Source organism: Candoia aspera, chromosome 7 (genome assembly GCF_035149785.1).
Source record: "Candoia aspera isolate rCanAsp1 chromosome 7, rCanAsp1.hap2, whole genome shotgun sequence".
In the NCBI taxonomy this organism is placed as follows: domain Eukaryota; kingdom Metazoa; phylum Chordata; class Lepidosauria; order Squamata; family Boidae; genus Candoia; species Candoia aspera.
In genome coordinates, this window is record NC_086159.1 from 30,654,320 (window position 1) to 30,679,114 (window position 24,795).

General features: G+C 36.3%; 2 protein-coding genes across 3 annotated transcripts in view; one reads left to right on the forward strand and one right to left on the reverse strand.

The window, feature by feature from the left end:
• ADSL (adenylosuccinate lyase) overlaps positions 1 to 24,795 on the forward strand; it is a 275,527-nt gene that overhangs the window by 142,622 nt on the left and 108,110 nt on the right. The gene's annotated exons all lie outside the window — the stretch shown is intronic.
• The window catches only part of MRTFA (myocardin related transcription factor A), a 98,955-nt gene that overhangs the window by 71,140 nt on the left and 3,020 nt on the right, over positions 1 to 24,795 (reverse strand). For both annotated transcript variants that reach the window (XM_063308155.1, XM_063308154.1), the window contains exon 2: positions 5,726 to 5,987. The gene's annotated coding sequence lies outside the window, so the exon portion shown is untranslated. The remainder of the gene's footprint in view (positions 1 to 5,725; positions 5,988 to 24,795) is intronic.

A 24,795-nucleotide genomic window follows, 5' to 3' on the forward strand; every position in this document is an offset into this window, starting at 1 on the left:
CGTCCCACACACACACAAACAGCCCACATATTTCTAATATTGTTTTGCTTTTTGCTTTTTTCCTATTTTTTTCCTTTTTCTGTTCTGTTTAATTAACTGAATAAATGAAAAAAATTAATTAGCTTGTTGGAAAACCATGTTAATCTTTCTAATCTGCATGGACCAGCAGCAATCATCATACAAAAGTAATCTCACATACATAAACAAGATGTGTTAACATGAAAACCTGAGTCAAGTTTAATCATGTTTCAGGGTAAATTCAAAGAGGATAGCTAATATTACTGGAAGACAGTTATGTTAATAATTAAAAATCTTCAATTTTTAGATAAAGTTAGAGACATCAGGTATTTGGATTAAATCAGATAATCTGAGAGTCTAATAGTTTTTCATATATTTTGGGGAGCTCAGATCATTGAGAATAGATTTTTTTAACAGAATATTGAAGTGGTTACATGGAAAACCAAGCTATCTATACATGTGCATACCATTATTTTGAAATTCCAGATGTCATACATGCATGTTCCAGATTTAATTGTGTAATATTTGCACTACTTCTAAAACATATACACATTTATAGTCCATCAAGGGTTAACCTGCTTTGAGCCTCTCAGGACAAAAAATTAACTCAGCTCTGACTCAGCAGCCTGTACCTTAAGCTGGAAACAGAAAAAACCTCAGGATCAACAAAAAACAGACAATATTTCTCTGTTTTAATGACTCCTTCCTATTACTCCCAGTACATTTTCCTCCTTGCCCAAAGTAAAAGTAATTCAGGTGTGGTCTATCCCACTATACAATTTATTTGTATTTTTTCTGGCTTGAAAAAGGCTTCCTCCATGTAGACTAAAAATTTAAAAGAATTTAAAAATTTAATGAAAAATACCAACGGAACAAAATTTTAAACAGAAGAAAAGCAATCCTTTAGAATAAGCTACTTTCCAGAGTTAATTGGTAATATCAGGAGAATTTAAACAATGAACTCAACCTGGTTGCACAGCACTGCCAGAGATTTATACCAATGTTTGAAATGAAGAGGAAAATTGTTACACCTAAAATACAAATACTACTGCTGGTGAAAAACTGTTAGACGTCTATTTGCATAATAGCTGTATTGCACATAGCAGTTTAAAGATTCAACTAAAAGGTTATTCTAATATAAAACCCACAAAATATTGCTAATGTATTTCTAGATATCTAATGTTACATGTCCTGTTATAGTTATTACTAGGGCGAGGATTTCTATGACATGTCATATTTTTTCTGGAACCTTTATTTGAATTTATAAGTAAGTTAAAACATGTTTTAGAGTAATCTGGTGAGAATTAGATGCTATTTATTTTGCCTGAAAAGTCGTATTTTGATTTTTTAAAGGTGTTATATTTCTGCTTAATTTTGTAACAAACGTCATATTTTGGTGATATTTTGGTCATTGGCAACTCTCCTGATAAGCCAGCAAGTTCAAGCCAGCAAGGAAAGTGAGAATTTGCCTGTTTTTTTTCCCCTTAGTCACTCCCCAACTCAGGGAGGGGTGTGTGTGTGTGCGTGTGTGTGAGAGAGAGAGAGAAAGAGAGGGAGGGAGAGAGGTGGGTGGGTGGGTGGGTGGGTGGGAAGAAAGGCTTCTCCCCTGACCAGGCCTGAAAAAAAGAGTGAGAATTTGCCTGTTTTGTTTTCTTTTTCTTATTTGCTCCCCAACTCAGGGGTGTGTGTGTGTTCGAACTGGTGGAGTCATGTGAGAGCTGCAATATGATTTCAACATGCCTAAAAGTAGATGTTCAGCAAGTGTGAAATTACGGCGTCTTGTTCAACAATTTGGGGAGCAGATTTTCAGTAGCAATGGTGATATTTTGTTTTGTAAACTGTATGAAGTTAAGGGATCGGCCCAAAAGCATTTTAATATTCAACAACATTGTGACGCCACGAAACACAAGAGTCGTTTAGCAAGATTTACCTTCACTGAGAACAGGCAACATCTCCTTTTCAAGAGAGCTGCTTCTTCAACTGCAGGTTCATCAAATACCCAGTCAGAATTTTGTAAGAATCTCTGTACAATGATGGTTACTTCAAATATTCCCTTAAGGAAATTAGGTAGTAGTAGCCTCAGGCATTTTTTTGAGAAGTACACCGGTCACCTGATTCCAAATGAATTAACTGTAAGGAAAAATTACATCTCTGCCTGCTAGGAAGATGTGTTAGAAAAGATAAGACCTGCTGTTGACAACAATAACATATGGGTTTCAAAAGATGAAACAAGTGACGTAAACAGAAGATATGTAGCCAATGTTATTACTGGCACTCTGAAATGTGACAAGCCTGGTGAAGTATTTCTTCTAACATGTGAAACTCTACAAAATGTAAACAATTCCACTATTGCTATGCTCTTTGACGATTCTATGAAACGACTCTGGCCGGATGGGGTACTATAAAAAGGGGAAATATCTTTCTCTTTGTAACAGATGCCACTCCATACATGACTAAAGCAGCCAAGGGACTTAAACTTCTTTATCCAAAAATGATCCATATCACATGCCTTGCACTTGGTTTACAGAGTGGCCGAAGAGATTCAAAGCAACTATCCTGATGTAGATAAGATCACTTCGAATGGGAAAAAAATGTTCATTAAAGCTCCACTTCGAGTACAAAAGTTCAAAGAAATTGCTCCTACTTTGGCTCTCCCTCCCCAACCTGTTGAGACACATTGGGGCACTTGGCTGGATGCGGCTATGGATTATTTCACAAATTACACTCCCTTGCAGCAGATAGTTAAAGAATTTGACGGTTGTGAATCTTCCTCCACAAGATTGTGCAAGATTCCCTTTCTGAAACCTTGGCTGGAAACTCAGCATATATAGGATCTAACTTCGGGGGATTATCAAGAGCAATCACCCGCCTTGAAACTGTAGGAATGGAACTTAGGGGTGCACTGAACATTGTAAAACAAACTGAGAGTGATTTAAAGCAAGCAAAGGGGAAGTGGCTGAAAAAATTAGTGATAAACCGCAAAGAGTGCTGCAATCTAATCTGGGTTATTCAACACTTTGCAAAATAAGTAACATTCTAAATGGACTCAAATCAAAATTTGAAGACTTTGAGCCAGAATTTTCTCCAGATGAGTTTCCTTTTTTCAAAATTGTTCCTATAACCTCTTGTGATGTCGGAGTTTCTCCAGATACAAGAACATACTGGTGGACAACAGAAGGCACTCTGAGTTTGAGAACCTCAAGATGCACGTGGTCATCCAATGCAATTCTGCTGTTAATGAAAACCAATCCAGGGATGACCATTTTACTCTCAAAATGTTCGTTTGATTCCTTCAATACTAGCACTTCTGCACTGGAAGTGCAGTAGAATAAACCTTTTAATTCGTGTTTGTGTGTGTGTGTGTGTAAGCACAGATTTTTAAAAATTGGGTGCTAATTTCAGAAAAATTGTAAAGTCATATTTTTGTTTTAAAAGTCATATTTTTGGTTTAATTAGTCATATTCAAACAGTTTTAAGGTCATAAATGCTTGCATATTTCTAACATCTTTAGGTCATAGAAATCTTTGCCCTAGTTATTACATACTATAGCTTTCATTTTTAGATTATAACACGCATATTAATATTACCTTCATATACCACACATTGTTCCATAACTAAAACTAAAGACAGGCATAACTTTTGAATGAATACTCTACTCTATTTTCCTTAACCAAAGGTTTATTAACATTTTAACTGTGAGTTACTACTGTTGTCATTGTTAAGAATTAAAATCCTTCCCAAGTTCCTAAATAGTGTATATATAAAATATACACATATCAACAGTAGATATAAGAATCTATGATTTCAAATACTATAGTTGCTGAAGTTTATTTTAAATTACTAGTAAACTGAATATATATAATCAGAAATAAGATTCTTTCCTTCCTTTTAAACTGAGGCATATGATACTGTGGTTGAGTAAAGGTTTTCAGCAAGTATACAGTAACTTTTAAAATAAAATAGGAGTGACTAAGATAGAATAGCAGTATTAGAAATATGTCTCTATTTACATCTGTGAAAGACTGAAGAACATAGCCTTGCAGCTGCAATAGAAATATATTAAATTTAAAAAAAAATTAAATTGTGGGGCAACATAACGTAGTTAGTAGTACTGGTCTGTAACAAACATTTTTTTTTGTTTAAGAGGCTGCTCCTTATCTATTCTGAACAGCAATGGACAAACTTGCAAAATAGTTCTCCAAAACCTAATTTATAACATTTTAATAAATACTATTAAATGTAGCCCTCCAATACCTTTCTTTTTTGTGCCTTCGAGTCAGCATTGATTCCTGGTCTCCTGGTTTCTAGCCTGATGCCTTAACCACTATACCAAATTGGCTCTCCCAATTACATTACTGCCCACAGAATTACTTGGAAATTGTCATCTAGGGAGATACACAGACAGACAGATACTTCATTTTGTTTAGTAACTTTAAAAACTTCTAAGTGCAGTATATACAGTTAACTAGACTCAAGAGCTAACATCAGACCTTATCTTCATTGTATTTAACGCTGTAAATTATATTGATACTGAAAAATATATTAGATTAGCTATATTATAACATAAATCACAGACAGAATCCTGGAAGCAACTCATTCTTTTCTTTGTAAAATATGGTTATTAAAATGCTATAGGTGCAGATTAGATAAAGTCACAGAAGAAACCCACAGAAGAAAAGGCACACTATTAACAAATATTTTGATAGTTTTACTTCATTGAAATCAAAATAGAGGATCTTTGTGTACATTACTAATTTGTATAGCAATTTCTAATTGCTTTTGAGAAAAGTAATTTGTACTTCAATAACATCTTGAGGGCCACAAGTAGTCCTCACTTAACAACCATTAGTTCAGTCATGGTTCAGACTTACAAAGGTGCTGGGAAAACTGACTTGCAACCCGACCTCACACTTAAAACCATCGCAGCATCCCCCTGGTCACATGATCACAATTTGTGCACTTGGCAACCAGTTCACATTTATGACTGCTGCAGCGTCCTGTGGTCACCTGAACACCATCGTTCATCTTCCCGTCCAGCTTCTGGCAAGCAAACTCAATCGGGAACTGCATGATTTGCTTAATGGCCGCATGGTTCGCTTAATGCCTGCAGTGATTTAACAACTGCTGCAAAACAGGTCGTAAAAACACATTGGATTCACTTAATGACCACTTCGCTTAGCAACCAACATTCCAGTCCCAACTGTGGTTGTTAAGCAAGGACTACTTGTACTTTGCTGTAAACCATAGCTTACAAGCCACAACTGTTAAGTTCACACAGGACAAGAACCCAATCCAAACAAAGCATGTTGTGTCCTGTGGTTAGGGAAACATAAATGAGTTCATAAATGCAACTGTATCTACCTAATGGCCTGCTACTCAATTTGTCTATGTGCATCCATCTTAAAACGTAAGTGAATGTAAACATTCTACAAGGTTCGGGAGCACGCCCCTCTGTAAAAGCTTTGTTCAGTTTTGATCTAACACCATTTAACATAACTTCTCTTAACTTAAAACAGAAGCAGACATTACATTAGGATTGAGTACATTAGCATATACTTAGATGGAGATGCCCACACTTCTATTAAAAAATTGAAACTATTACGCAAAATCCAGTATAATAGTGTTTCTACAGTACAACTCATTATTGATCATGAGTTAGATTCCTATGTACCACTTTCATTACTATAGGCCTTACTGTTTCACTTACCATTTTTCCTCTCACTTAGAGGAGGAAGATTGGGGTTCCGGCCAGGATGGAGGCCTGCAGTCAGCTCGGGCTGCAAGGAGAGCTCCTGCAGTTCATTGGCAACAGCTTCACTTTGGGGGCTTGGTGCAGCCGAAAGAGAGACCGAGAGCGTTTCATCTTCATTCTCGCCAACCCCTCCTCCGTCCAGCCCATTTCCAGCAACGACGGAAGGGGGCAGGCACAGGACACCAGAGAAATCCACTTTGGCTTTTGTGATGACAGCCTGAAGAGAGAATGTTAAAAATTTAGAAACCATTACATACATACATACATACATACGTACATACATACATACATAATTTTATTTTCTCAGATTCAGGTTTATTCTCTATTTGCAGCTCTTTCTTTCAATTGATTTATCACTGCAAGTTCAAAATAAAGTTAGCTGTTCAAATAGTGTTTTTGTTTTTTAAAAAAGCAGAAATAAGTTATCTACTGCAGGTCAAAACAGTTAAGTGTTATTTTCCTTCTCCTAAATCACCCTTCAATGAAGGAGTCACATTCATAATTCAAATCTAGGTTATCACTCCAACTGAATATAATAACTACATGCTGACTTAACAATGTAAGAACCACACTATTAATGCTACTATTAGGAAAAGATGCAAATACTGAATCTGGCTCAGAAAAGTTATAGGAGATCTTGAAACTGGCTAATTTGGTCTGCCCCAATTCTAAAGCAGAGTTATTGTACAGTAAACTCTTCAAAACTTGGTCTCCGGTATGCAGTATGAGACCCAATTTAACAGTACTTTTTTCTTTTTGCAAGCATTACAGTCTCTAGCAGAGCTGAAATACAATGATGATGTAGGTAGATCAAAGTACCAAAGCCCTCTAAACTTGCCAGAGGAGGTTATTACTAGCTGATGATTTCACCAGGCAGAGTTGGCCCTTCTTGAGTTATCTTCAAGTACCAGGTAAGGACCAGAGTTGCTTAACTCCAACTAAAACTCTAGCTGGGATACATTTTTGTACCATCCATAAACTGACTGTTCTTATATTTACTGTCAAATATTATACATACAACATTTTTATTTCCATTTTGTAGATGAGAAAACTTTCTCCCTATTTTTCCCACTTGAAAAACACCTACAGTAATCAGCAATGGTGACTACTGAACTCAGAGGCCTAACACTAAGATGCAGATCAACATCTAGTTTTAGCATAAATAGCAATATAGTGCATCTTCTATTTTTCTCCCAGTACAGCTGTGAGAGAAAAAGCAGGATTAAACAGTTGTTAAATAGGAGTAATCAAAAGGTACAAAGCTTTTTCTTGATAGAATGCAAGTGAGCCTTTTGTTAAAAAGGAGGAGCTTTCTAGACATCTTCCACTGTAACTATCATCCTACAGATAAACTGTGATTTAATGCCACTGCCTTCTCCCTTCCTGAAGGAAGACATGAGGGCATATTTTTAAAAAATGTACAATGAAGGTAGAATTCAGATCAAGAATTAGCACTGTAAGAACAAAGGCAAGAAGGCCCTCAAATTCTCCCCTGCAACTATAGTCTTCCTTCTACTCACAATCCATGCCATTCCCAAATTTCTCCTTTTTTTCAGCAGAACAAAAGAATGCAACAAGCAGGTAAAAAATGAGAATTACCTTAACATGTATCAATTATTACTAGACAAAAATGTATATCTGATGCATACTTTTTCAATCAGTTCAACAGGGACACATCAGTCTCATTGGCAGAAAGTGGCTAGGTGACTTTTTTGACCACATTGACCCAAAAGTCACTATCTTTGTTGACAAAAGTATGTGAATCTTCAGATTTAGAAACTAGTGGCAACTTCTTTAGCAGTAGTGACAACAACCTCTACCTGCTGTTCAATCCTATATATCAGTTCCAAAGTATCTTGCCTATTCCTCTTACAGAATTGCTTCAACTTGTTATTTCAAACTCTCTCGCATAAACTGCTTGCTTGAGGTGACCCACATTTCAGTCAGGTTAAAGTCAGGGCTTACATTTCTTCTGCTTCAGCAATTATGTTGTATATTTACTTGTGTGCTTAGGATCGCAGTCATGCTATATGACTCACATTCATTTAAGCTTCAGATTCTCTGCACATCATTCTTGTTCAGTGTTTTCTTAATGGTGGAATCATGAACCCTGGTATCAGAATACTGTATGCAGGAGTGGCTGGAAGATCCTTTGACATTATTACATTGGTGTTTTTTGTAATCTCCTGGAATATCACAAAAATCTTAAGAGTGATTTTTTAACAGTAACAATGAGAAGACTAATAATGGGGTTGCGTTTGCCTCATTTGTACTCTAACTGCCTGATGGTAGACTGAGGCCAAAGTCTATGGTAATCGGTTTGGTAGCCCTTCCCAGCCTCATATAGCCACTGCCAGCTTTAAAGAACATTCAAAAACTGTAGCTGGTCTAGCTTTGGGTGTGCACCCAAAGTATTGTACACCCACACAATACTACTTCTTCACAAGTTGCATTGGTTCCCACTAAGATCCAGAAGCATGGGCATTCTCAAGGTCTCCCATTAAACAATGTCTTCTAGCAGGACTTAGGAAGCATGCCTTCTCTTGTGTAGTGCCTGCCCTATGAAATAGCATCCCCTTGAAATCTGAATGGGTCTGACCCTGTTAGCCTTGCGGAAAGCCTTGCAGACCTCTTTTTTCCCAGGTTGCTAACTGAGCCAGGCATGTATGGGATTATGATCGTGTGATAGCTTCTAGCGGTTTTGGTTACACTGTAATTCTGTTTTTATGTATTACTGATTTTATCTTTTTATCTTTTTATTGTGAGCCAATGTGATATGATTTACATTTTTATATGATTTTATTGTGAGTCTCCCCATTTTATAGGGGAGACTCCCAGTGAGTACCATGGCAAGTGGACATCCTGCTGGCAGCGGGACTGTGCTTACGAGGAAAATAGCAGCTAGATACTGGATCTGGACCAGCAAAATCTCTCCAGAGGAAGGAGACATCATTGAGATAACCCATGTGACTCCGGACAGCCATTCCTCATGAGTAGATCACAGGAACTGTTGTTTTGCAGTCAGATTATGAGTCGAGTGGCTGGAAGCTGAGGTTTACCATCAAGCTCATACTCATAACGCAGCCTTTAAGGACATAAAGCTTGACCAAGCCTCATTTCTTAATCACTTTTTGGATTATTTTTCTTATTGTACTGGAAATATTAAGACCTTTTGGATCAGCACGGTTTTACTGTATTTATCAGGTAAGTTACCTTCTCCATGGAGAAAGATGTTTTAAATATGATTGTAAAAGCTCTGAAAAAATATTATTTGGGGGATTAAACAGCAAAAGGATGCTTAGAATATGGAATTTTGGAAAGTTAACAATGAATTAAGGGTCTAGATGGACTTGGAATTATAGTTCTGAATTAATTAGAAGAATTCTTCCCGTGGGAAATGGTGTTTGTTTGGGTTCTTTTACGAGGAAACATGATAATGGGATCTTGAATGTTTGACACTAGAGGGAGCTAGAGGATAATAAATTTGTTTCGTTAACAAAGAAATAAAAACTGGAACAAAAAAATTTAATGGATGTTTTTTGATATTGGTTTTCAGAATTACTTGATATGATAGACAGATCATGTGTCAATGAAGTTATAGAAGAACAAGCTACAACAGGTAAGCTTGAAAATTGTGGATTTGTGTCAAGCAATGAGAAGGATATGGAGAAAGTTGTGCTGGATATACAAACAAAACCAATGGATGTTTCACTCCTTAAGGGAAATGTACAATTACTAAACCAGAAAACCTATTTGGATACCTTTTTCTTACTGGATTTACAAAAGAGGTCTGTTAAAGTCTTGAAGAACTTTATGGGAAGTGATTTTAAAAAGGACAAGTTTTACTTACTGGATGTACAAAAGAGGTCTGTTAAAGTTTTGAAAGATTCTTGGGTTAAAAAGAAGATGAACAGAAAACAAGCTCTGAGACTATTTTTGAAGGGGTTAAAAATTAAGATTGTTAAAAATTCAGGGAAGCAATACAGGGTTGGCTTATTTGATCTCGGTTAAAATAGAAAATTAGCTATATCTGGTTTCCCTTACTGGACTTTTGCAGACAAAGAACAAATGACAAGGCTTTTGGGTTTTGTTTTTTAGTTAAGAGATAAATTATGGGGTGAAGAGAATATATGTTGTATTAAGAGATTGTGATAAGCTACTAAAATTATTTTTCCTTGCTGGGATAAAGGGGGAAGTTATTTTTTTTCTTCTTTTTCCCTACACTTTTTTCCTTTTTTGTATTTTTCTTTTTGTATTCCTATATTTTTTGTACTTTGTATTAGTTTTTATTCTATTTGTAATTCTTAATAGAATTGTTAAAAAGAGAGAGAACTCATTTTATAGAAAAGATGGGGTAATTTTTATTTTATTCTATTCTGAAATGGGGAGGGTCCATTCACCTATCCCAAGGCCTGGGAGAACAGCCAGCTTCTCAAGACCTTCCAGAACACTATTAGAGTGGCAGCCATCTGGATCTCAGGGGTACCTTATTCAGCGGCAGGGGTACCTTATTCCAGCGGCAGGCACCGCTACAGTGAAGATGTAATATATGCAAAGACAATTAATTTGTTTGAATGTACTTCATTTTATATCTTTGTATCTTTGTATTTATTTTCTAGTTTGGTGTTGGTGTTGTCTTGCATTTTGGTAAAGTCAATTGACTAATCATTAAAAGTGAATCAATCAGTACACTGTTTGGGATGTTGCTTTTTTAACCATAATCTGATTATGTATTAACAGGGCTTAGATGAAGTTTAGATCATACTGTAGATCACAATACCACAGGATTATGGATTGTTCCAAAGGGTTTTCTCACCACTGTTCCTCCATTATAAACTGTGTATACACTTTACAGGCCTATGAATATAATTATCAGATTAAACATTGCTTTTTCCTTCTTGTTTCAAGCACTCAGCAAAGTATTTCAGACACAACAATGAGCAAGCAATTGTAAATTCTACTACAAAGATGCATATTTCTTCTTTCTTCAGTTTCTATTTAGAAGGCATTCTTAGAGTAATGACACTTCATTTAAGAATTCCTAAGCAACCTCCATCAACTAGTAGCAGGAAAGGGAATGTGGGAAAAAGTAATCTGGGGAATCATTAACAACTTGTCTTAAATTTAAGAGACATCTAGCAAGTGTGATCAACAGATTAAAGGAAAATGTAACTTTGGGTAAAGTAAGGAAGAAAAAAAGGAAAAGAAAGAAGTCAAAGAGAAAGCAAAAAATGCAAGAAAAGAAAAAAGTTAAAGGAAAATAGAAAAGAAAAAAGATACAAAGAAGTGGCTTCTAATATTCTTCACAACAGTTATAAGTACAATTATATTTTAACCTCTCTCTCTAAAGTTACATAATGATACTCTTCTTTCTATAATCTATCCTATCTAATCATCAATGCCATAAATCACAAGTTAATTTTTTTTCATTTTTACACAAGAAGCCCTTAAGAAGATGGATCAAACTTTAAACTGAAGAGAATAGAAAGAATAATCACAGATCATAGAATGTAAGGTTGGGAAGAAACTTTGGAGATCATCTAGATAACCCTCTGCCCAATGCAGGAAACCACTGTGACAGAATCCACCACCTCCCAAGGTAGCATTTTCCACTGCTGAACAGCTCTCGCAATTAGAAAATGTGTCAAAACATTTTCCAACAGATGTCCAGGTACTTAAAGTCTTCTATTGTCACTATGTTTCTGTAGAGGGCATAGGGAATGGCCTTGAAGGACAGGAGAAAGATCCATTACCAAGGCAACGATCGGACAAATGTGGCTTGAGTCCATTCCAAGACACTAAGTTGAGTAAAGATCTCAGACAGGCCTCTCCCTAATTCACATGAAGCTAAGGTGAGGGAGGAGGGAAGCACATTCAGACTTGGAAGATTCTGTTACTGCAGCTGTTCCAATAGAAGTAATTTTAGAACTGTATGGCATTGGTTTCTTAGTCTGGTATTGTCAGTTCTTCAAGGTAGTCCAGACAAGAAACCAAAACCATGAGTACTAACACTACCTTTATTGTAAGATTATAGTAACAGAATCTTGCAAGTCGGAACGCACTTCTCACCTCCCTTGCCTTTACTTTCCAGAGAACTAGGGAGGATCCCTTCTCAGATGCTTTCTCCACCCCTATTCCTTCTGTTGGCTGAGATACCTTTTGTCTGACTCTTGTCGAGGCTGCGGCTCCTCCTCCTCCTCCTGTCTCCCAAAGTTATTCTCACAGCCCATTACAGGTATACCTTACAGGGCTGACAGTTTCTCCTTCTCTGACTGGTCCCAGAGAACATTATCAAGTTTGTCTATCTGGCTCGGCTGTCTTGCACACCCCTGCAATAACATTTTTCTTGTTTTCTGTCCTTCTTACTTAAATACTCTGAAGTAGACCCTCATGCTCAAATTCCTGGAACTCAATGTATACAAGCATTTCCTTTCATATACAGTAATTCCACTCCTCCCCTACTTTTGTTTTAATTGAACCAATTTTGTTACACTTTATTATTATTTTGCAATTGTTGTAAGGCACCTTGAGTGTTTATACAAACACAAAACAGATTATATATTATGTATATAGCTCCACTGATAGTTGGATTAGGGAAGGGAATTTTAGACTGAAGGGAATTTCCTAGAGTTACAACAATACTCAGCACGCCTATTTGATAAAAGCTGCCATCCTGCCAGTAAATTTAAAATGAAATTTTAATTTGCCAATCCAGAGCCATACTAGGATTCAGATTGCCCACCAGTGTTACACAGTACACAAGACAATTTAAACCTCCAATTGCAACAGACAAATAATTTATGCTTGTTTGCTTATTTATTTTCTATCCTGCCTTTATTATTTTTATAAATAACTCAAGGCGGTGAACATACCTAATACTCCTTCCTCCTCCTGTTTTCCCCACAACAGCCCTGTGAGGTGAGTTGGGCTGAGAGAAAGTGACCAGCCCAAGGTCACCCAGCCAGCTTTCATGCCTAAGGTGGGACTAGAACTCACAGCCTCCTAATTATCCAGTTTTAGGTGTTAATTAAAGGAGATGTATAATTCCTTTTCTATCAGACCTTGTTTTGACAACTTTTTGCTTAAAAGATAGCAAGTAGAAAATGTTTTATTTCCCTACTTTTCCATTTTTTCTTCCATTCATGCTTGTTTTTTGTAAATGCCTATATACCACATTCAACTCACTTTCATAATGGACAATCATAATTTGTGAGAGGCAAAAAATTCTGCTAATGGCTATCTTTAAGCCTTGATAACATGCTCAGACTCCAAATGGCCACAAGACTATTTTAAACTGTTGCACTTCAGCATTAGTAGTCTAGCAACAAGAGTAGAGAAGAATAATTATCCTGCTTGTATTTGATCCTTCATATTATACCTAAAAGGTCCACAGAGCAGCAGATACTTTAGTAATTCCCAATTCTGTGATGTGTTTATTTCTTTACTCAAAAAGTGAAGAAATTTTAAAAACCTGCAAAGAAAATCAAACTGAAAAATGCTCTGAGATTATAAATCAGGAATTCTCATACTGTAGCTTGCAACACCTCCTTCCCCTCCTCCCAAGCAACTTATCAGGTTGTGCAGGCAAAGCAGGTACACTTTCAGACTTGCTCTGGGCTTTACTCTCCACTTTGCCTGCACAAGCTAACATTTTAGAAGTTTTAATAGGGTTCCTACTTTGCCTGCACAACTTGATTATCAAACAATACACTTAAGGTTTAGTGACTGTACTATTCTGTGATGCCTAATAGTTTAATTTGAATCTCATTACAAATTTAAAAAATGTGTTTTGTCTGATCACTCAAGTTTACTTACAAAATAGTGCACAAATTCTGCAAGGGGTATGTAAACTTATGAGCATAACTGTACTGAGGGGGGATCTCATGTTAATATCTTTTAAGGTTTTATAAACAAATCAATAAACTATTACAAAAAAGATTTATATAGGAAAATTTCCCTTTGGGCTGCTATGAGAGGTCTGCAAGCCTTTTGCTAATGAATCATTCATATTTGTTCAAATCTTGACTGCATGCTGGCAGAACCTATGTTAGTAAGTGGGACAAAATATCAGATGGTTATCTGAGATTCTTTTCAACTTGTAGATTCTAAGGACATGAACAGGGTCATCTGCACCTGAGTATGCCCACATGCAAGTTGGATCCTTGCCCTTCAGGGAACAAAAGCAAAGGTAGTAAGTTGGACTGAGGAAACAATGAATGCTTCTTTCCCTGCTACCTGGAAAAAGGTGGTGGTATTCTCCTACCTGAAGAGGGTATTTCTCAACTCAAGAATGTTGTATAACTTCCACCAATTTCAGCCCTCCCCATTTACAGGAGGTTTTGAAGAAAGTGGTTGGGTTCAACTGCAGATGATCTTGGAAGAAACAAATTATTTGGATTCCCGGTAGTCATAATTCAGGCTCAAATAAAAAAACTCAATTGGTCCCTCCTGTGGATAACCTCTGGTAGACCAGGAGGGAACAGAAGAGGGAGGATTTTTACCAACAGCATTTGGTGTCAACAACCACAGCATTTTTTTGGACTGTCTATGACAATTAAGAGTTGGGGACCTAATGGTTCTACTCTCTGAGTGCATGGCTTCGGTTGGTATTATTGGGGGGAAGTACTCAAGGTCCCAACTGTTTAACTATGGGGTGCCAAATAACTCAGCACTCTTTGCCAATTTCTTCAAAATCTATATGGCATGATGGGGGAATCATTTGTTATTCTGGGATGAGGTATCATCAAAAATAGATGACAGCCACTTGAACATCACTACCCCAGACCAGGGTGGGACTATCCTTTCAAAATACTTAAGAAACTTCATGCAAACTGCAGCAGCCAGCATGCTAATCGACAAGAGACATTTTAGCACTGCAACAACCCTACTGCAGGTGCTGCATTGATTACTAGTGTGTCCTGAGGTGGTCTCAAAATAAGAGGTGGTCCTGAAATAAGTCTTTTCTATAGTGGCCTAGCCCTAAACTTCGGAATATGCTGTCCCCCAAAATTCAAAGAGCCCTCCATTCCTATTGTTTCAGAAATCTAGGGCTATTGGAAGGTAGAGCTGCAGGACTAGTTGATCAATCCCCGAAATGTTTTAACTACACTTGAATGATGCAATGTTTCATTGTTGTTTTATGATTTGTGTTAGATGTTTTAACAATTCATCTTTTATGGAAGTCACCCAAAATCTTGAGAATGGGGCAGACTATAAATTCTAGTAAGCAAATAAAAAAAGTTATTTTCCTAATATAACTTTTTCAATTGAATCACAATAATGTTATAACTATACTGTTATTTATAAAAAATAGAATGTCAATGTTTTGACAAAATATCATTCAAAAATACAGCTGATAGAGTGAAATCTAATCAATATATCAGATAATTTCCCCCAAAATATTTTATCCAGCAAAAAATCAGAATCAAGATTGAAAACCCACATCTGAATTAACTGTTTTAATACACTTTGTCCTAGAGTACATATTAGTGCTTCTTTTTCCACATACAAAAACATTCACAAGGAAAAATCTCAAACAAATGTGAACTATACATTTTTAAGGAGCTTGAAAATAATCAAGTTCAGTCCCATGCTAGGAATTCCAACCACTACAAGAGAAATAGAAATCATTCCAGTCCAAACTCTTCTTCTACAATGCATAAGTCACATCATATACAAATAAAATTTGCAAAGCTTCTCCAGTTTGTCATCAACTAAATTTGGATAAGTTGGTATTTCTTGTCACACAATATCATGAAGGCTATATTCAGGTGGCTATCACTGCCTCAGTCACAGTGTGCAGGACTTCTGTACATATGCACTTTCTCTTGCACATGACTCTTAAGTCATTTTTGGCTTACTTCATGGATATACGACTTGATTTTCAAGAGACCCAATTAAGATTGGGGGGGGGACCAAAAGCCACAAAGTGAGCAAACCAATATCAGACATGCAGGTGATGCTTAATTCTGGGAGTAATTTTCAGTTTTTTAGAGCTTACACTGCAATACCTATTTAGTAACACTGATGAAAAGCACAGCTACTTTAAGGAGCTGCAGACAGGTTGTTTGCACTTCCTCACAATCTGAAGATCCTTTCTGCCTTTCATTCCATTGCACAGCCCTACCACCCATTTTGCTACCTACACAGATAATGGGGAAATGCTTCAAAGAAGCCCCTCCAAGCTGGATGTAGTTGCTTTAACCCTTGAAATAGAGATGGAGATTTGAAATGGAGATTCACCTGGGCCAATTGTGAAGTGCCCCTTCGAAGTGCTTTGTGTTTCCCAAAAAGGTATATTTATATCAATTCTATCTGAGTATCAAATGTGCATTATAATTTTATGCAGAATTATGGAATTTAACTCAACTAATCTCAAATGTGTCATCTTATAAATGAAAAAGGCATTCAACTGTACAGAGGACTTGACAATGAGCAGTTTGTTTTACACACTACACTAGACTTAGTATGTTGTATAAAAACAGGCAACTGTAGCTTAGCATAATGTGTGAACCCACCCAGTGTTGTAGAAATCTCGTGGTTGAAGACATTTGTAAATGACTATGGAAGATTGGTTCTTTGCTCATTACAAGGACTTAAATGGAAAGAAAACCAAACGGTAATACATTTAAATGGACTCTCTCTGGCCAACTCTGATACTGGTTAAGTCATTCTTCAATGCAAAAACTGCAAGACACACAGAAAGATAAAAATGCTAGCTGTAATGGTTTTCATTAATATATTGTCTTCAGTATTAGTTATGTAACACAACTGGGTTCACCTGTTCTGCAATGTAGAGTTATTCCAAAACAAAATACTTAGGTATGACACTTCACTTTATACAGTGTGGTAAGTTAAAGCAGCTAATTCCTAACAATATATTACCACAAAGCTTTTGAAAAATGACGGTTGAATCTCAGTAGACCGCCAAGTTTTTCTCTTTATCTAACTACAGAATGTAGTTTCTACTAACTACACAAGCCAGTACATGCTGTCCATACAAAAACCTCACTGTTTTTATCAGTATATATCATGCAATTGGCTCCTATAGACATTCATCCTATCCCATTTGTGAATGTAAGGTAAGAAAAAATCAATATTTTTAGTACAAAGATTATAAGCCTATAAGCAGCCTTATTTTGTGAATATCAAGGTGATCAGCTCAGTACTTGGAGCACCATAACCCAATGAGATAGCTATGCTCATGGTGTTACTAAGATCTAGGGGAAAGTGTACCCATGAAGTCTCTGCTTGCTAAGTGAAATGGACATTTACTCAGCAGTAAACTCTACTAAACATGTTTCTGAATAACTGAAAGGTTTGAGTATAAACTTAATGTCTTATTCAAGCTCAACGTTTAGTCATAAGTCCAGACGAAGATTGCTGAACCCAGTTGCTGTTCTTAAAACATGCAAGAAAATTCTGTTCAGCGGTTTAAATTGTTATCTAGTGCTAATCTCTCAACTACATTGCTCACAACTATAAAATGCAATTCTAACCTTTGAACAGGTATTTATATAGCTCTCTTGCTGGATTGTTAGGATGTGATAAAATCTTTGATCTGCAGTAACTCAGATATGAATTTGTATATGTCTATCACATAATGACTGCTCATAGGATATAGTGATTGTGACTGGTTCTACCCTCAGATCTGGTATTTTATGACTGTTCCAGAAGAAACAAGCCCCAGTTAAACAAAAAATTAAAATAGAACTTGCAAACATTAAATGTGCCCATCACTGCTCAAGTAATCTTAATGGGAGTAGTATGAAAGGAGCTATAAACAAAAATTATCGAAGTATAATTTCTTCCCAGAGTAGGCATGAAATACATTTCTGAATAGCTATGTTTGAAAATGTATATGTACTTCTCATTTAGCGACCACAGTTGGGACCGGCAACTTGGTCATTAAGTGAAGTGGTTGCTAAGTGAAACAACTATGCTTATGATCTACTTCAGCTTTCCTTTGCTTTACAGACCTCCAAAGGTTATAAATGCAAGAATTGGTTGTAAAGTTCATCACTGTAACTGCGAACGGTCACTAAATGAGGCAGTTGCTAAACAAGGACTACCTGTATTTGCAATGTGGTGTTTTGTTTTGTTTTTTATGACTTCGAGTCAGTGTTGACTCCTGGCGACTGCTGGAACTGGTCCCTGCAGTTTTCTTGGCAAGATTTTTCGGAAGTGGTTTGCCATTGCCTGCTTCCTAGGGCTGAGAGAGTGTGACTGGCCCAAGGTCACTCACCAGGCTTTGTGCCTAAGGTGGGACTAGAATTTACAATCTCCCGGTTTCTAGCCTGATGCCTTAACCACTACACCAAATCATAATCCATGTCAATCTTGGGAGGATTCTAGGTGGTATTGACCAATACACAAAAAGACACAATCATAATGCCCAAATATTAAATATAGAGAATCAATGCCCCAATTCAGGACCATCAGGGGCAAAAGGCTTACTTTGTATTAGCTTTCTAAAACTAGGAGAGTTGCTTCAAAAATGCAAAAACTGTTAATCAAATCGTTCATCTATCCTGTTGGCAGCTATTCTTCAGGGGTCTATTCCATTTAAAGCTCTATTAAAACAGAGTGTTATGCTGAAGAAAAGTACAGTCCTTTGGATCTAGCCTAAGAAAGATTCTGGAACTTCTGAAAATCATATGTTAAAGAAAATAATTTAAATTAAATACAATTCACCAGGCAGTGCTTACTATAAAGTCCATTAGAAGCCCAGTGACACATATTAGAAGCCCTTCAGGTCCTATTGGGAAGACAATTCAAATATATACCAAAAGTTTTAGTAACACACACACACAAAAAAAAAACAGATAGAGCCTAATGTACAGCTGTAAATCTTTACTGGGCTAATAAATACCTGAAATTACAGAAGCAAGTCTATTTATGACACAGAACACATATTGGACATATGCTGGAAAGAGCAGTAATAGATTAGTATATTACAGCTAATATTATCTTGGTATGGATGTGATCTTTACTCAAAAGCAATACAAAGGTTTCAGAAAGAATTATATTAATACCTAGAATGGTCCAGAACAAGTCACTACAAAAAATTCAGAAAATTGTAACTTTTCATTACTTGATGTAATCATTTCAAGGGAGTGTAACCAGATGAAAACAAAGTTATGTATCTGCAGAACTCCATAAATATTGGCTTCATTCAATTATCATGTGTACTTTCCAATGACCCTTTCCCTTGTCTTTCTTTTTACAGGTATCACCACAATTAAAGGTCGGGAGATGATTACCACTGAAAGGGCCTTCTCAGTGGCATCATGATTCTTGAATGCTCTTCCTAGGAAACCTCACTTAGCATGTCATCAGTAAGGGAAAAATGCTGATACTGTTTTATTTATATTAGGTATGGGCTACAAAACATAACGGTATCAGAATGGAGGTAAATGTAAAATGATTTCCCAGGGGTAGAGCTAATTACAGTGTAATTCCCATGAACTACAAACTCTAAAGTGTGAGAAATCTATTTATTAAATGTATACAGTATGCCACCCAACTCCCAGTGACTCTCATTTAGTAATACTCATGTATAGTATCGCAGATAATACTGACTGGAAATTTTTACTACAAAATTTTACAACCATCAATCAAATTGCACAGATATTTGGTGAAAAGGCAACCAGCTGTAGCAGTAAGAAAAATAATAACATTAGAGAAGCATCTTAAAAAGAAGTAATAATAGTAATGGGCTATTTCAATTACTCTCACACAGACAGGAAAACTATTCATATTGGCATAATAAAGATACCAACTTTCTAGATATCCTAAATTTACTTTGCCTGGAAGAATCAGGAAGCTAACACTAAACTTAACGTTGCGACACTCAGAATCTCATTCAAGATCCTAAAGTTATTGAACTGACTGGAAATAGTGGTCATAATGTTCTACTTTTAATGTTTATGGAAGCATTGCTGAGAAAGTCCAATATGGTCTGACTTCAGAAGAGATTATAATAATAGAATCTCAGCTAGAACGTATATCTAAAATGAGGAAAGGTTTATGAAGTCTAAGAGAACACCAGAGTGGTTAACAAGCAGGGTCACAATTATTATTAAAAGCAAGTAGGCTCCCTTCAAAAAACTGAAGTTCTTTGTGAGTGAGGTGCTCATAAAGGGCAATAAACTTCGGCAAAAAAAAATGCAATCTTATCAATAAAAGATGCAAAAAAACAACCCACCTTTGTCTCAATATTCTTTGTCATGTATTCTTCTAACAACAACAAATGTATCTGAAATAGGTTTTATATTGTTTTGTTTTAAATTGTTGTATTTTTTCGTGTTTTTATATTGTGTTTAACTGTGAGCTACCCAAAGTCACGTATTAAGAAGGGTGGCTATATAAATTCAATTAATAAAGAAACTATCAAAGTACTTAAATATGAAAATGCTAATCTTCTTACAAATAATAAATTTCCCTTTAACACTGGCATCTGTTCTCAGCCACCAAAAAATAACCAATACAACTCCAAGAGGGATCAAAGGTTGATAAAAGGAAATTGTAGTCTAGTTAGCTTAATCTGTTCCAGTGAAACTGGTAAAAATAAATGTAGAAAAATGAATTTTATTGAAAAGGAATCAAACATCTAGATTTTTTTTAGAGTGTCAACAAATGTGTAGACAAAGGTGTCGCAATATACATCATAACCACCCAGAGTCCCTCTGGTGGGAGGAGATGGGAGGTGACAAATTTGATAAACAAACAAACAGTACTTGGACTTTCAAAACACCCTTGTCAAAGTCTCTCACCAAAGACTCCAAAGAAAATTCAATTTCTATAGATAAAAAGACAAGTACTTTAGTGGATGGAATGCTGGAGATGTCAAGCCTTCTCTCCCAAAAGCTCTCCGGGTCTTCAGAATCTGGTCCTGATTCCTGACTAGTAGTGTAATGGTACATGGGAATGACCTTGGAAGACACAAGAAAGAGCTGCAGCCTAGACAACATTCTGCTAAATGAAAGTTGCATCTGAAGAAGGAGAGGTGGCAAAAGCATCTCAAAAGGGATCCTCCCTACTTTTCCAGAGAGTAAAAGTGAGGGATGGGAGAGGTACTTTCAGACTTGCAAGATTCTGTTAATGTAACCTTACAATAAAGATAGAGCTAGTGCTCCTGGGTGTGCTTCTTGACTACCTCACAAGGCTGACAAGTAGCTTGGTAGTTCCTGCTGCCACCACCTATCTTGCAGGGGATGTCCTGTTTGGTGCCTATCCCTTACCTGTGGTGTATTAGAAAAAAGGGCTCTCATATCCTGTGCTGCCTTACTGGTGGTAAAATGCTGAAATAATTTCTATAGTGCCACTTCCTGGCTATATAGGATAGAGGCATGGAACTAAAGGATTCAGCCCTTCATTCCACCTTTGGGTGACTGACTAATCTCACAAGTAACAAACAAACACTGTATTAAAAAGAAAAGCTAAAATATAAGACTTTAAAAACTTTGAATAGTAAAGTGCAAGTATTCTGTGTTTGAAACAATACATTCGTGACTTCATGGACCAGCCCACACCAGAGCTTCCTGTCGGTTGTCACCACCCCAATTCCCCCAAAGATGAGTCCGTCACCTCTAGAATATCATCTATCCATCTTGCCCTTGGTCGCAAATAATGCTCTTATATAAATCTATGGTAAAACCACAATTCAAGCTTTGTTACACTTCTAGTCATTGCACTTTAAGAAGAATATTATAGAGCTTGCGATGGTTCAAAAATGGGTAAGTAGGATGGGCCTACAGGGCTTTCCTGATGCTCTTAAAGATAATGTAAACAATTAAGGATGGCCAAGACATCTAGCCTATTTTTTATTTGCTACTTTTATCAAAACTCATAAATTTATGCTGATCTACAGCAAATACCTCAGAAATTCTACTAAAAGTCCTCAATGTTCTTTTTATTCCCCTATCCAGGCAAGCATACCATTTTTCATTACATGGATTCCATCACCAAATATTAAAATGTGCATAAATTGCTCATTATTTGCTAACAGAGTTAACAGAATAGAGATATTCTTTTCCCCCATCTATACCAGATGACTACCAGTAAGAGGAGAAGGGATTTTTTTTTTCTCAAACATAACATCATCTTGAAAAGATGTAGAAGTCTTGTCTTACTAATACATTTCTCAATTCAGGGGAAATGTTTATACATCACTGTTTACATGTCCAGGCCAAACTACTGCTATTCCAACAATTACAACGGGTTATCTGCCTTCACTACTTGTGAGTCAGAGCTTCAGAGTAGCTGAGCAACATGGACATTCTCCAGCTGGCACTAAAAAAGTCTCTGATCTCAATACAGTGACTTGGATTTTATCCTTCTTCTCCCCACTCATAAAGCAAAGAGTGTAACCTGTCTTATGACGTATTTTAAAACTCTTAAACCTTGATATAACAGTTGACAAGGAAGCCTTGATGTTACTTGAGGAACTTGTATTCATTTTAGATTGTTTACCAGAGGGAGGGTTCTACTGTTTTCTGCATTATAGCTGATGCAAGAAAACAGAAGAAAGCAAGCAAGCAGTGTTGCAAAGAGGTGTATGTACAGCATGTATCTTTAGGGAACAACTCCCTAAAGTCACCCTAATTTGATTTACAAAACACCTTTTTTTTTTACATATCTTCTAAGATGTGATATGAATGCTGGTTACTTGTGTCTTATTATAACACATTCTCCTTTTTAATCTTAGCTGTAAACAACATCCTCAGTGTATCAAAGCAATTTTTAAATGCTGTCACATTCTCATCAGGGAGGAAATAATCAGAAGCACTTTTCAAAGCCCAACAATGCAACAGGATGCACATCCTAAGCAGTCTTCAATCCTATTTTTGATATTATTTGTTTTACTACCAGGATAAATACAGATTTACATGTAAATGAAAAGTTAAATCACAGTTTAAAAGGCAGGGGGAGGTATAATAAAAAGCTGACAGATGAAATGTTTTACTTGGTTTCTAAACAAAATCAACCAGAAAGAAAGATATTTCCCTTTACTGGCTAGGAAGAAAAAAAAGTCACACTCCAAAACAAAAGCAATTCTAGCAAATGCTTGCAAGAGTTATTCAATGGAGTTGCAGTTGTTACCATTTCTATTCCAATATCTGAAAATATGGAAGTGAACTGAAACTCTCCTATAAAAGCTAACTGATTCAGTACCTGCTCTCCAAAAATTAACTACTGACTCAATTATTATTTATAATTAGAGCTCCAAAATTAAATACAAGTTCAGAGGCAGAAAATTAAAACTGTCCCTCCACAATTTTAGAAAACAACACAGAAGTCACACTATAAATATAGTAGGAGGAAAATTAGAAAATATATTTAACTATATATGTCCTGCTCTGATCTTCAAAAGAAAGTGGCAAAATGAAGATAACCCTTATTTATTTATGGGCAAATATTTATATACTGTCCAGCTCCTAAGATGTAAGACATAACCAACAAATAGGACAGAAGTTCATTAGTAGCGTAACTCAGAAAAAGCAGTTCATTCATGGCTGCAAAAAGCCCAGGTAGAAAAGTGACAAATTGTTCAAGGAAACTGTTTCAATTAACTCACTAAATGACAGCTGGAAGTTCCTGTTGCAGTTTCCAAGATTCTGTACTTTGCCCTTAAAACCTGCATTATTATAGTCTGTATAATTTTTGCTTCCTTGATAGTTAAACAGCCAAAACACATAATCCAACCCAAACAGGAATAAAAATCAATAACTAATGGTACAGAAATGTAATATATAATAAGAATTAGTATAATGATTTGCTTTAAGCCCACTGGCAAGCTACTGTATATAAACAGGGAGCAAACCCCACACTCACTAGCACTGATGATGTTACCTAGTCGGGTAATGAAACGTCTGCAAGCAAACAAGCAAGCTCAAGAGCACCAAGGACTCCATAGTTCAACCTTGAGCTATATATATTCTCTTCTATTGATAATGGCTACATTCAGACATCATACTACACCATTGGTTTAATGTGATATAAATAATGTTGGGTTCATGCACTGAGACATTCTTTTCCTGTATCACTCAGAGGAGTCCAAAAGTTCTTGTTCTGTTTTACTTAATCACAAAGTGTCATATTATCAGACAAAAAATTGATATTATTATCTGGACTGTGGCTAATAATTGGGAACACACCAGCCTAATAACCTTTGGATTTGCAAAACATCCAAAAGCAGTTAATATACTTCAAATTAAAGAATACTGCATAATATTTTCAGCACAATAGAGAACTCCTAGTACATATCACCATTCAAGTAACTATTCCAACATTTCCCTCATTAGTAGATTTTTAATCTAAAATTACCCAAAGATCTTATTCTTGCTTCAACTAGATCAAGTAGGGTGGGCACGCTCCAGGTCCCCTCCCTGAAATCTAGTGGGACCTAGGAAGCGTGCCTTTTCCATGGCTGTGCCTACCTTGTGAAACACACTCCCACCAGCAATTTGACAGGTCCCCACCCTTCTAGCTTTTCAGAAGGTCATTAAGACCTGGCTTTTTCCTGAGGCACTAGGTAAGATTACATAGGTCGAAAGTATGGAAGGACGGCAGCTGAGTCTTCTGGGGGCATCCCAAGGGGATGATTACAGCGTGGGGTTTTTGTTTTGTTTCATTGTTTTTACTGTTTTATGATTCATTTATTGGTTTTACTGTTATTGTGAGCCACCCAGAGTTGCTTAACATGGGCAGCCATATAAATCTTTTTAATAAATAATAAAATATTTTTTAAAATCAACTTCACTTCAACTGCAGCTTGCTTTCTACGTAAAGCAATGCCACATCTAGTTATCTTAATTCTAAACAGTTCATAAGCTTCCATCTTTCTCTAATCAAGAGTTACTTTTTCATCACCACTGTTACTGTGAACGGTCACTGTTCAAGGCAGTCACTAAACAAGGACTACCTATATATACATGCAGCAGAACACTATATATGCTTACTCAGAAGTAAGTTCTACTGGGTTCAAACTCACTTCTACATATGTAGAATATATGCTGTATATT